Source organism: Herpailurus yagouaroundi, unplaced genomic scaffold, assembly GCF_014898765.1.
Source record: "Herpailurus yagouaroundi ecotype Mexico unplaced genomic scaffold, PumYag 187, whole genome shotgun sequence".
In the NCBI taxonomy this organism is placed as follows: Eukaryota; Metazoa; Chordata; class Mammalia; order Carnivora; family Felidae; genus Herpailurus; species Herpailurus yagouaroundi.
Window position 1 is genome coordinate 15,112,090 of NW_024412418.1, and position 14,836 is coordinate 15,126,925.

Here is a 14,836-nt window from a genome sequence, read left to right on the forward strand (position 1 = left end):
AAAATCCTTCCATAAATCACAAAGTATGACCTCAAAACTCAAGTCTACAAAGTTCTATGGAAGCAAAAAAGAAGCACCTGGTTGGTAGAGATCCTAGTCTGGGGTACAGGATTTAAATCCTCTTAAGATTCAGCTGACTTTTGGAGCCATTAAGTGAGAGTTGATAACTTAAATAACCACAGTGATAATTCTAGGTCCCATGGTTAGACAGGCTCACCTGGAAAGTTATCTTTTTAATTGGTTCCATCCCAGGAGAATTCACTGGGCAAACAGAGGGCCATTAGGACCCACACCTAACCTCTGTGCTCACTTAAGTGGGGTTACTTTCGTGTTTGTTTCCATCTGGACTTGCCATCCTCTCCCCCTCTTATCCCACTATCCTCCACAAATATTTATACACCTTGGTTAAGGAGGAGGATGAGAAACAATCACCAAACTGTACCTTAATTTATATTAAAGAGGCTTTTGCTCAAATCTGTTTTAGTCTCACAAATGTTTTCCAAGGTAGGATTAGAATTTGTGGAATGTAAATAAATTACATACGTGTCATTTTACCTCCCACTCCAAGTGCACTGTCACCAAATGGAGATAGACACCAATTAAAAACAAAACTAAACAAACAACAACAAAAAACCCTCACAAAAATATAAAAATGCTCTTAGTAGTATCTTTGAAGGCCTCTACTTCTTTACCAGCTGCGTCTGGACTGGGGGGCCCAGCAGGCTGTGTCCTCTTGGCCATCTTTTAAGAATATATCCTCATCATGCTCCTTGCCCACCACCTGGTGGAAATATTCATCTACACCCCCAACCATTTCCTTCTCCTTCTCCTCTTCCTCCCCTTGCTGCTGCTGCCAAGTCCCCTCTGCTTCCTGAGCGGGCCCCTAGGGTCCTGGGTATCACTGTCCCACTGGCCTCTGCCCATGCCCTCTTCATGCCCACCAGGCTCTTCCTCATGAAGGCCTCTCACCCATTCCTGCTTGTACTGGATGTTTTGGGCCTGCTGGGCCTGCTGGGCCTGCCTCTGGCCTTGAGCAGCAGCTTCTCTTCCTCAGCTGTGAGGGTGACCTGGTGCTCCTCCAACCTCTTGTGCAGAAGCTGACACTGGGTGTTAAATGTAGGGGATGAATCACTGGATTCTACTCGTGAAATCATTATGCACTGTATGCTAACTTGGATGTAAATTTAAAAAATAAATAAAAAGAATTAAGTTAATTTAAACAAAACAAAACAACAACAAAAACAGAAAGAAACTGACACCCTTCTGGATCTTGATGAGCAGCAACCCCATCGGAGACCAGACCTCAGTGAGCCACACTCAGCCACTACCATGGCCGCTTGGGGCAGCTCAGTCATGATATATGCTTACCTTGGGGCTCTGCCTCACTCTCTGGAATCCCCGCACCTGTGGCCAGCAGATCACCCATGTCCTGCGGGTGGCTCATGCTGGGAACCCTTCATAACCATCCCACGACTTGTACCCACAGGAAGGACTTTGATGCTATGAAGGTGGAAATCCAGCTCCCTGGAGTGGAGTTGCAGCTGATGAGAAGGCGGTGCTTCATGGTGTTTTGGTTCCCCTAGTACACGCTCATGGAGGGGAACCGACTCTGGCACATGGTGGCCATGAGCTTCAGGCGCATGCCCTGGAGGCCAAAACTGTTGAGCACCAGGAGGGACAGGCGGGCAAACAGCTGCTCATGCATGCGGCGCCACTGCGGCGGCGAGGAGACATCACCAACCACCGCGTACTTGTTGATTCGGAAAGTCAAGGTGAGGCTTTGTGGAAGCTGCACGGGCTTAAAGTAAATATTGCTCCCCGTTTAATTCAAGATTAGGAAGTGCGTGACTCTGAGGGGCCCAACTACTGCCACAAAATTATTCAGTTTTTCTTTGGAACCTATAGACAGGCCGCGGTGAGCGGCTCAGTGACTCACCGGGCAGACCAGAGACACTCCCCAAACTGCTGCGCGCCAAAGGAACATGAAGGACTGCGGCTGCGCGGCCCAGACCTCCAGGGGGCGGAGCTGCACGTAGGCGCGCACTGCTAGTATAGACACGCCCATTCAGGGTACAGCCCTCTAAGTCAAGAGGGCTGCTGTACCGCTACTGCCTGAGCTGGGCTGCTCTCTTCTGGTGCCAGTAACGAGTAGGGGGCAGCCTGCTGTTACATACACATACGACTTTAAAAATCTCAGGAAACAGACATTTGTTTCCTGAGTGGTGCACAGGATGGGGTATGCTGGGGGAGACAGGTAAAAGCAGAGTCAAGTTCTTGTTAAGGCATTGCGGGGCGCCTGGGTGGCTCAGTCAGTTAAGCATCTCTTAATTTAGGCTCAGGTCATGATCTCATGATTTTATGAGTTCGAGCCCCACATTGGGCTCAGTGCTGACAGTGCAGAACCTGCTTGGGATTCTTTCTCCATCTCTGCTCCTCCCCTGCTCATGCTGTCTCTCTCAAAATAAATAAATAAACTTTAAAAATTAAAAAAAGAAAAAACCCAAGGCATTGCTTATGGGAGGCTTGATAATGCCTTCCCCTGGCATTCCAGAGCGCAATGCTTTCCTTCCTGATTACCTTCGCATGTTACTCAGAATCAACACATCTCCACCTTGCCCCATACAGCCGATGATACAGTGCTGCAAGCTAGCAAGGATTTTCCTTAGATTGCCACTCCTGCAAACCCTGACCTTTAGCAGCTTATCCACTCAGGATCTCTGTCTTCCTGTCCCATCATGCATCTATGTGTTCTCTTGGTCAGTATTTTAAATGACTTCAGTTGGCTCTTTCTCCAAGTCACACACATCTGGTACTGGTGAAACATTTCCACTCCTTGTCCCTGGCCCCACTCATCACTTTAAGTATCTCTCTTTCCCTCTCTTCTCTCTCTCTCTCTCATCTCAAGCTGACAGCTACAACCTCTTGCCTTTATATTCCTTAGTAAGACTCGACTGTGTTACTCCCCTAATATTATAAGAAACGTATATCAAGCACTCCTAAGGGTCCCATAGAAGCCCTTTTCAGTAGAATTGAGGTTGGGGACAGGCACCTTCTGCTTTGCAGTGGCAGAGACTCACAGCACACACACAACTCTCCCCAAAGAAAAAGCCCCCAGGTATCCTCTCTCCATCCTCTCTCTCTCTCAATGTATTTATGTTCTTGGTGACTTTCTAGAACTCTCAACTTGTTTTTAATATTTCCCTTGAAAACTTCCCATTGCTCTGGCATATCACTTCAGAATTTTATGTTTGGTATGATTTGGTCTTGGTTTAACACTGACCTGCTATTATATTCACATCATTGAAAAGTGGTGGATCTAGGATTTAAACCTAGATATGACTCAAAAGTCCCCTGCTCTTGTAAATGTCCCCAAACACAAGTACACTGTCTCACATCCTTTCCCACCTCCATCTCCACATCTTGCCTTTGACATTTTTAAGTGCTCTGAGAAAGTGCTGGTCTTGCCTCACTCTCTTGGAATGGTTTAGTTTGAACTCTGAAGGAGAATTTATTCCAGCTCTTACCCATTAACTTTAAAGAACCCATTAACATTGTGTCTCCTCTTTCCTTTCATGGTCTTTATCTGGTAAATTTCTTTGTGGGGACATCTATGTGGCAACTTATCTACCCACACTCCATCTTGGAAAATGACATCAGTTGTTTTCCTTCTCAAACAGAACTGGCATAATCAGAAATTGGGTTAATATCAGAAGTGTTCACCTGATCACTGTATATACCATTTTTTCAATAAATATATTTGGCAGCTGAGTAACATAATTTGTTCTCTTTTCCCTTTGAAGTATTTTTAATCAAAAACTAGGGGGTTGCATGGGCCTATATTTACAGATCATTTGATAATTCCAATGATTCTACCACATTTGGTTATATTTTTTAGAAGCAAAGGATTGATAATTTAGTGTCTGCAAGAAATTTTAACTGGGAGTCAGAAGACTAACAATACCTGCCCAGACACCCACGTAAGATGGTTGGTAAATGTATATAATAGCATTTTATAAAACATGAAGGGAATTTAATGCCTTTACCCACCCCCACACCTTGCTTCATAATGCACAGAAAAGCACTGGTTACACTCATCAAGAAAATGTATATAATCCAAAGATATATAGCTGAAACAATATTTTATTAGTAAAAGTTCTATAAGTGCTGAAATTTCCTTTTATGAAGTTAGTGATACTATCTTAGAGAGGAACATTTCTTTTATTCTGATTCACTCAATTATTCGTAAACTACTGAATAGTTTGAACATATTCTTCAATACATTTGTAACATATTAGAAACATGATAGGTTTTGAGAAAGCAAAAGATGCAAACATCACCTTTGTATTTGAATTCTGTATGCAATTTTACTTCTTTTGCACTTCCCCATATTTCATTTAATGTGTTCTATTCAAAAAGTATCCAATGAGATCAAGCCACAAGAATTCCAAATTCTCAGTCTGTGATTACCAGCCGTTGAATAGGTTGTCCTTCAACTTCATTTAAATAACAGATCTTGCATAAGAGACTCTTAAAAACTGAGAACAAACCAAGGGTTGATGGGGTGTGGGAGGGAGGGGAGGGTGGGTGATGGGTATTGAAGAGGGCATCTTTTGGGATGAGCACTGGGTGCTGTATGGAAACCAATTTGACAATAAATTTCATATATTAAAAAATAATAAAATAATCAGCAAAGGTCAAATTAAAAAATCACAGGAGAAAAATAAATAAATAGAAATAAATAAATAAATAACAGATCTTGAGGGACGCCTGGGTGACTCAGTTGGTTAAGCATCTGACTTTGGCTCAGGTCATGATCTCACAGCTTGTGAGTTCGAGCCCCACATCGGGCTCTGTGCTGACAGCTCAGAACCTGGAGCCTGCTTCAGATTCTGTGTCTCCCTCTCTCTCTCTGCCCCTCCCCCACTCACACTCTGTCTCTCTCTCTCTCTCTGTCTCAAAAAGATAAATAAACATTAAAAAAATTTTTAATAAATAAATAAATAAATAAATAAATAACAGATCTTGCATTTTAGTATATTAAAAGGAACCTTAAATACAAAGATTGTTGCCCTTTAAAACACGTATCTTTCATAAAACCTGTATCTTTAAATCATTCCTTTGATAGTAATTGAATAAAACACGATTTCCAATCACACAAAAAAGAAATCACATAAGTGCAGGTTAAGTCAATAATAGATTCAATTAAAAGTGGGCACAGGTAGAAATAGCCATTTTTGGTTGGGGAAAGGGGCTGGAGAGAGTGGTCATTTCTTACAGCAAAGAAGTTAAATGGACAAAAGAAAGGACATTAATTAAAAAAAAAAAAAAACCTAAGGGGTGCCTGGGTGGCTCAGTCAATTAAACATCAGACTCTTGATTTTGGCTCAGGTCATGATCTCAGGGTACTTAAGTTTGAGCCCAACATCGGGCTTTGCACTGATAGCATGGACTCTGTTTAGGATTCTCTCTCTCCCTCTTTCTGCCCCTCCCCTGCTTGTTGTCTCTCTCTCTCTCTCTCTCTCTCTCTCTCTCTCTCTGTCTCACTCTCTCTCAAAATAAATAAATAAATAACTTAAAAAAAATTTTTAAATAAAAATAAACTTTAAAAAAACCTAATAAGCAAGCTATAAATAAACATCTAATTTAAGACAATTTAAAAGCTAAATCTTTTTCCTATAATCTCATATTATTCAAATTTTCCAAAGATTAATTCTTCATCCTCTGAATGCATGAATTTCATAGACCTTGTCAAAAGTCAACAGGTGAAATGATAGTCAGGGGACTCAACACCAACCTAAAACCACACAACGTATGTAGTTGACATGAACTATGTTAACTCCATATTTATTTTTAATTCAAACATATCATGGCAGAACCACTAGTAATATATCTATGTGCTTTTTCTGAATGCTGTTAAAGAAACTGCCTTTTGGTTGTGATTCACAGCACCTGCAGATGTAAATCCATTGCTATCCTCATGTATCCTATATGTGATAAATAGACATACAAATACTATTATTGATTTGGTTTTTACCCTCATCTTCCCTATTGGACTATAAACTCTTTGAGGACAAAGAGAGTGAGTTATCAACCTGTGAATACCAAGTTATATATAGTAAACATTGTGAACATTCTATAAATGTAGAATAAATATAAAATAGATTCATAAACTAAGTATATTAATTTGAGAAACCTAATTGTTTAAATATTAGATCCATTTTGAGTTAACTTTCACACATGATATAAAGATTCAACTTCATTTTCTGTATATTGATATCCAGTGTTCCCAGCACTGTTTGTTGAAAAGACTGTCCTTTCCACATTGAATGGTCATGGCCCCCTTGTCAAAAATCATTTGACCATATATATGAGGGTTTATTTCTGGGATTTCTCTTCTATTTCATTTATCTATATGTCTTTGTGCCAGTACCGCACTGTTTTGATTATCATAGCTTTGTAGTAAATTTGAAATCATGAAGTGTGAGACATCTAATTTGTTTCTATTTTAAGATTATTTTGCTATTTGGAGTCCCTTGAGATGCCATATGAATTTTAGGGTGGATCACAAAAATACATACATTCATACACTTACAAAAATTGGTAAGTCAAATGTGGTCACTGTAGCACTCTGTAATAAAAAAAAAATTTTGGTGGCACCCTTAATATCTATCTTAAGGACATGGGTAAATAAATATTTTAGATATATACTATGGAATACCTTATGGCAAGAAGCAACCAATTAGATAATTGGCAACATAAAGAGATCACAAAGCAATATTTTTTTTTTTAGTTAGAAAGAGAGGCATCTTACTTTTTTAACTCGAATATTATTTTAAGATCTATGTTGCCACTTACATAATTTATTACTGGTTGTCTCTTGCTACTGTAAGTTATTTTATAGTATGGCTAACATATGCATCTATATATATATTATATATAATATAAAGAGATATATATGTGTGTGTGCACATGTGTGTTCATACAGCAAGAGATTCAGGAGGATGAAAAACAGAAAAACTAGCAAGCGAAGAGGTTCTCCTACATTATTCTATTATCATGTAGTTGTAACTTTCACATTTAGGCCTTTAAATAAACTGAAGTCTATTTTTGTAAGTAGTATAGAGGGTAAGGCAATTTTTCTAACATCACTTCATAGGACCCATTTTTATAACACCATATGTGTAATACACTTTATATAGATAATGCATCATATACCATGTCTGCTTATTTATGTACTGCATGTGTGTGTATATATAACATTTAGAAAGGAAGTGCTAAAGTTATATACAATTAAATAATATAATGTTTGCCTGGCTAAATGAATTCAAGCTGAGATTCTTTCACTTGAGTCTGAAAAGTCTTGAACAACAGAGATTCTTTCACTTGAGTCTGAAACAGTCTTGAACAACAGAGATGTTATGAAATATTCCTGAGATGATACCATGATACAGATTTGTCTGTCATTGTTTCATCAGAATGATTTGAAAGAAGAAACGAGAAAAATAATTTAATGCCTATAGTAAAAGTCTTACATTGTGGTGAAATAAACCTCATGGAAGGACTTGGCTGTTGCCATATCTATTTCATAGAGAGGAAAACTGAGCCTATTTGTGCTAAGTAGCTTTCTCTGAAATCCCAGCTGGTGAAGAGAGTATCTAGGATTTGTATCCAGCTCCACTAGTATACTCTTACACTCAGGCTTCATCCATTAAACCAGGGGTCAGGAGACTTTTTCTAGAAAGGGCCAAATATTAAATATTTTAAGCTTTGCAGCCCACATTCTCTCTGATGCAACTGTTAAGCTCTGTCATCATAGGACCCAAGGAGCCATAGACAACATGCAAACAAATAAGCATGGCTGTATTCCAAAAAAAAAAAAAAAAAAAAAAACCATTATTTGTAGACCTAATTTTAATTTCATAAAATTTCACATGTCATGATATATTATTCTCCCCTCAATTTTTTTCCAACTATTTGAAATATAACAAATATCCTTTGCTTATATGCTATACAAAAACAGGTGGCAGGCTGGGTTTGGCCCAGGGGCTGTAATTTTTCAACCTCTACACTAAACTGTGTGAAACAAGCAGTCAGAAAGGAAACTTGTATTTCAGTAGCAAGATCCTGCAATGAAATCATTTTACTTTATGAATGTACACTGAGGTTATTTTATGGCATCAAAAATAGTTGCCCAGCAGAGAGAGAGAAATGCAAAACCAGAGTTCAAGATTTAATAATGGTAAATATTTTTTGAAAGTCATTTCCATGATGCTATAACTCAGACTGAGCTAGTAGTTGAAAATGTGAGTTTAGGGGCGCCTGGGTGGCTCAGTAGGTTAGGCTTCCGACTTCAGCTCGGGTCACGATCTCACGATCCGTGAGCTCGAGCCCCGCATCAGGCTCTGGGCTGCTGGTTCGGAGCCTGGAGCCTACTTCCGATTCTGTGTCTCCTTCTCTCTCTGCCCCTCCCCCGTTCATGCTCTGTCTCTCTCTGTCTCAAAAATAAATAAACGTTAAAAAAAAATAAAAAAGAAAATGTGAGTTTGGAAACAGCCAGAACTATGCAGTGGAAGGGGAGAAAGGAGCAAGACAAAGTGACTTGTGTATGGAGATAGTAGTGAAAAGGATAGAACCAAGATGAGCAAAGTGATAGGAAATAGGGAAGGAGTTAGTTTCATGAAATAGAAGGAGCAGAGCTAATAACAAATCCAAGAGGACAAGGAAAATCCATGTCTCCCTTTAGCAACTAAGTACGTCAACAATGAGTTTCGAAAAGAAGAATCACCACAGAAAGGTTAGTATGAAAAGCAAGTTACAGGTGCTTAAGTAGGAGGCAGAATAGAAGCTCTGGCTTCCTTTTAGAAATGAACTTTTGGGGGGCACCTGGGTGGCTCAGATGGTTAAGTGTCCTACTTCCGCTTAGGTCACGATCTCACGGTCGGTGGGTTCCAGCCCCACATCAGGCTGTGTGCTGACAGCTCAGAGCCTGGAGTCTGCTTTGGTTTCTGTGTGTGTCTCTCTCTGCCCCTCCTCCACTTGGGCTCTGTCTCTCTCTGTTTCTCAAAAATAAATAAAATGTTAAAAACAAATTTAGAAATGAACTTTTTGAAAGGAGACCCCATATTTATCTAAAATTTAATGCTTAATAAATACCTAATTCAGTGAAACCTTTATATTTCATAGGTAAGCATTGACAATAATAAGTAACTGAGAGACAATAGGGTTTATGCTCAGATCTGCAATCTTTGCAGAGATTAAGAAACTGCTGACATTCAGCTGTCATATTCTGGAGCTTCCATGAGCTATTACCTTCTCATTAGAAATTTTCTCATGTAACTACAACTTTTATTCCAGTGTGTTTCAATATTTGAGATATATTGCTAATTTGGAAACTGTAGTGAATCTACCAGTCTTCCAACTTTAAATGACTCACTGATTCAAATTCTGGCCCTTAGGTCTATTTGCATAGGAGATGAAACTGTATAAAAAGTAGCTCCCATGTTGGTATTTACAAGGAAAGAGAAATTGGAAAGAAAACATGGAATGTGGAAATATACCCCCTCCAGGGTGGAGAAAGTTTTCAACAAGAAATACAATCTATGAAGGTAAGGTAAAATTGGTTTCTGATTTAGGATCTCGGAAGGATATACAAGGGAAATATTGGAAAGACATTAACTTACCAAATAATTACAAAGGTATGGAGAAGATTAAGAGAACACACAAGGCATGGTTAGCCAAAAGCAAGAAGCTGCTTTTATGCTGAGGACTGAAGGGGAGGGTGGGTGGACAAAATAGTTTCTACAATTCAATGAGGCTGAGACTATGGAGGAAGCTCAGGGTCCAGAAGTTCTACTCATGGAGGGATACAGCCACTGCTAGTGATTCAACCTTCTAGAAAAAGCATGGCAATCTGATAAGACTTAACTATTCTTTAGGCATTTAATAAAATGGCTATAAACAAGATCTTTGCCTGTAAAAAAAAAAAAAAGAAGAAGAAAGAAAAAAAAACTGATGCTGCATTTTTAGTCATCTGACAATATTTTAATATTTTAACCAAATGGCCTACATCATTTGATTAGAGTACATTTGAACATATTGCGATAAATACATATTGTTTGCTATATTCTGCACCAAAATACATCGTGGATTTGTTATTTCATAAAATACTAATTTCTTCTGTAATCTTCAACCAGGACTCTCTGCCACCTGTGTCACATATTTGGAAATAATTTTAATATCTTAATATACCCAATTTAAAAATATCTACCCCAACATTTTTCACATTGTTTGGGGGGAGAAAACTATACTCTATCAAACTCATTTATATTTTTCTTCTTTTATATTGTCTTCATTTAGCTTCCTTGGATAAGATTAATTCATTGACACACTGTAGTATTTTTTCTGGGCATCAGGAAGAATAATAATTAGAAAACAATATTCCTGGTTTACAGGGAATAAGGCAATTTATAAATAAATGTATTGGAATTCACAATAGAGAAAGACTGGAGGAAAAGAGATAAAGTGACAACTTCATGAAGGATGTAATATCTGAGCTCAGCATTTAAGAATGAGTGACAGGATATTTTCCAATTACAGATAGCAAAGAGAATGCCTCCCCTCCTACTCTGACAAGTGAAAATAAGCAGGCCCTGGGTACAAACAACACCACCATAAATGGAAATAAATCAGCAATGATGCAATCCTTGGGATGGATTGCTCTATGGGGAAATACCATTCTATCTACTAGATTCTATAATAACGGGCAAAGTGACTACATCAAACTTTTACTAATGCTGAGTAAGCACTTTGCCCTAATATGCTGTGAGTACAGAATTTATGGCAAAACATAATACACACTATGTGATCATCTCCCTAGTAAATCCTTTCCAAACTGTTTGAACTCAACACATTTTTATCTAGTTTGGAAGAGTAATGGTATGTTTTATTCTCCTGGAAGCTTGACAAAATAGAACAAGAAAATTTACATTGAAAATGAAGACTGCACGTTCTCATAAACAGCTGCAAACTTATGTGTCACTAGTCAGTTCTTAACTAACTACAAAGAGGACTGATATCTGAGAAAAGAAATAGAAAGAATTTTGAAAAAAATACATATATTACAAGGCTGGTGAAATGATGCTTAGTCCTTAACAGTTAATTATCTTTTTACAAATATGGAAGTATAGGGGTTTTTTTAATTGTAGTTACAAATATCTACTATTTATTAGCTCTAGTTCATATTATTTTATTTTGTATTTATTACTCTGACAACTTCCTCAATGTTTGGAAACAATGTGGACCTGGTATGATATCATGCCATCACAGGCAAATTCTGAATATCTGTTCCTGTTTTAGAGCTCCCCATGCAATTGACTTGGGTCTCTGTTGAAGAAGTATCATGGGTGAATGTATTTCATTGTCCAGACCTGCTTCTCTATCCCTGAAGAACTGTTATTCTCAAGAGGACTCACTAATATCCTCATGGGCGTGAATATCAGTGTCAGGGCCCAATATCACAGAGAATCCAACCTAAGACAGATGTCCATATTCTCTAAGTTGATCTGTAGATTCAATAAAATTCTAATACAATCCAAATTGATTCTTGATGAAATTGACGAGTTGACTCTAAAAATTTGTATGAAAAGGCATATGATTTAGAATGGCCAGGGGTGTCATGTGTCTGACTTAGGCTCAGGTCATTATCTTATCAAACCTTATCAGGTTTGTGAGTTTGAGCCCTTCGTCGGGCTCTGTGCTAACAGCTCGGAGCCTGGAGCCTGCTTCGGATTGTGTGTGTGTCTCTCTCTGCTCGTCCCCCACTCATGCTCTGTCTCTGTCTCTCAAAAATAGACAAACATTAAAAATTTTTTAGAATGGCCAATTTGGGAAAGAAAAAGATGGAGAACTTACACTACTTGATTTCAGGTTTTACTCCATAAGCCAGTAATCAAGATATGGTTATAAGGATAGACACACAGACCAGTTGAATGGATTGCAGAGATGAGAAAGAGACCACACATGACTTTTAACCAAAGCAATTCAGAGGAAAGGAAAATCTCCCCAACAGAGACAATCTAAATGCATTAAAGCTGCATTTGTGGAAGCATGAAGTACAAATTCACTAAACACTGAGAAAGATGACAAATGGGGCTACTACCACTTCATACTTTGGTAATTATACCCATGGATTACACTTATTTGGGAAACACCATATAAGACCACAGAATTAAGGTATACACTGCATCATGGCTGGATGGAGCACCATTCTGGTAGCCTAAAATCTCAAAGTGGGAACCTCACCTGTGCCTACAAAAGACCATTCCATCCACCACTCTACTGCTGTGGACCTATATTTCTATAGAATATTGTAAGTGACAGACCAATGGCTCCCATGGTCATGTGGCAACTTCATCACCATATTGGCTCCTATATGAAGGCCAACTTCCAAAAGGGTGCCTATTCATTTTTATTTCCATGTGCACATCCTTTTGTGCAGTCTTCTGTCACACCAAATGTGGCTAATTTCTATAAACAATAGGATATTGCAGAAGCGATGTTGTATGACTTTCAGAGCTATTCCACATAACATACATCAGCCACCTTGTTCCCCACGAGACCATTTGCTCCAGGGGAAGCATTTGTTAAGTTCTAAGAAAGCTCCAGCAGGCTTACATAGGCTCCAAGTGACAAGGAATTGGAATCCCCTACAAAGAACCAACACTTACTTGCCAGGTCTGTGAGTGAGAGAAATTGGCAATGGATATCCAGAAGCAATCAATCCTTCAGGTGTCTATAGCCCCAGCTGACATGTTGAGTATAACTGTAGCTTGTATAACTATCCAGCTAAGCCACTCCCAGATTCTTGACCCGAAGAAATTGTATAATAAATATTTATTGTCTTAAGCTTTGTATGTTCTTTCTGTAGTTCCTTTAGGTGTGAACTTAAATTGAGAGTTTTCTTGTTTCTTGAGATAGGCCTGTATTGCTATGAACTTTCCTCTTGAAACCACTTTTGCTGCATCCTACAGGTTTTGGTATGTTGTATTTCTGCTTTCATTTATCACTGGATATTTTAATTTGGGGGCATTTTTATTCAGCAATAGATAATTCATAAAGCTGTAAGTCAGGTACATTAGACTAATACAATTTTATGTGTAATCTCATGTGTGAACCAACCATAAATCCTCAGAAAATGTAGCCAGGGAAAACTCCATGAGAAAAAAAGAAAAACCTAATCCTAGAATATGTGTTGATTCTAATCAAGATGAATCACTATCCTCTCCAAAGGAATCAAGTGACCATCCCTTAAAGGGTGGTATCATATTGGAAGCTAAATGCAAGTTTCTCTTAATGGCAGTTAGACATTTAGCAGCAGCAATAGCTAACTCAGGCTTGAAGCCCATGCTACTGGGCCTTCTATAGCATCCATTCCTGCCATCATGACTGTTTCTTTCATATACCCATTGTGGTAGCACTGAGGCGATCAATGAAAGAAACTAGCTGACATCAACTGGGTAGCTCATTTTGCTTACTTGTAAATTTAGCTCCAACTCTGTAGGCCAGTGAAAGGTATCCCTTTACTTTGAAGGAGACATCCTAATATGTCCCATACCACTGGGCCTCTAGAAAAATTGACTTATGTGTAAGTTATTGAATCTTCATGGTTTATTTTCTATTCCTTTTTTTTAACTTTTTTTTTTTTTTGAGAGACAGAGAGTGACTGGGGGAGGGGAAGAGAAAGAGAAAGTGACTAGGGGAGGGGCAGAGAGAGAGAGAGAAAGAGAAAGAGAGAGAGAGATACAGAATATAAAGCAGGCTCCAGGCTCTGAGCTGTCAGCACAGAGCCTGAAGCAGGGTTTGAACCCATGAACCATGAGATCATGACCTGAGCTGAAGTCAGACGTTTAACAAACTGAGCCACCCAGGCATCCCTATGTTCTATTCTAAAGATTATACATGTCTTATCAAGACCTAGCATACTTGCCATATTTTTCTCAGTCTGATTGACCTGATATATTTATAGCGGACTAATGTTTTGTTCACAGAAATATCTAGGCAGACTAGATAACTTTGGACTATATTTTGACTCATGTTATGGTCCACTGTGTGGTCCATCCTGCTGTTTTGCATTTATACTTGAAAAGTACATGTGTTTTATAATTATTGAGCTTAATTTTGTATAAGTAAACTGAACCAAGTTATGTAATTTCATGTTCAATTTGTCTATGTCACTATGTCTCACTATATCTTCTATATACATATCACTACTGATATTTTTATCTATGTTCTCTATTAATTACTAATTAAAGGGTGTTAAAATCGGCATTGGTTTTATTATCCATCTAGTTGTGTCCAGATATATCTTATAGTATATAATGTATATTACAGTTCTGTTATTAGATTTATAGACATTTAGGATCTACATATTTCCTGAAGAATTAACTATTTTATGATTCTAATAGGTTCCTATTTATCTCTTGCTATACTCTCCAAGTCAGCTTTGTCTGATACTAATACAACCATATCATATTCTTATGCTTAGTATGTAGCTCTATCCTTTTATATTCAAGCTAGTTGTATATAATTCAAGCTAGTTAGTATATACTAACTCTTGAGACCACAAGATAGTTAGGTCTTGCTTTTTGTTATCTAGTCTAACCATCTCTGCCTTTTACTTAGAATGGTTAGTCTGTTTGTATTTAATGTTGTTATTTACATGGTTTGGTTTAATTCAACTACTTGCAATGTGTCCTATAGTGGTACTACACGTTTTTCTTGTTCCCTTTCTCCTTTCCTGAATTCTTTAGAGTTAATAAAAGAAGTTTTATTATTTAAC

The 14,836-nt window shown here is 38.2% G+C and overlaps 1 pseudogene; it reads right to left on the reverse strand.

Annotated features, from left to right (window-relative positions):
* Positions 1-636: 636 nt before the first annotated feature.
* The window catches only part of LOC121043964 (suppressor of SWI4 1 homolog), a 41,976-nt pseudogene continuing 27,776 nt past the window's right edge, over positions 637-14,836 (reverse strand).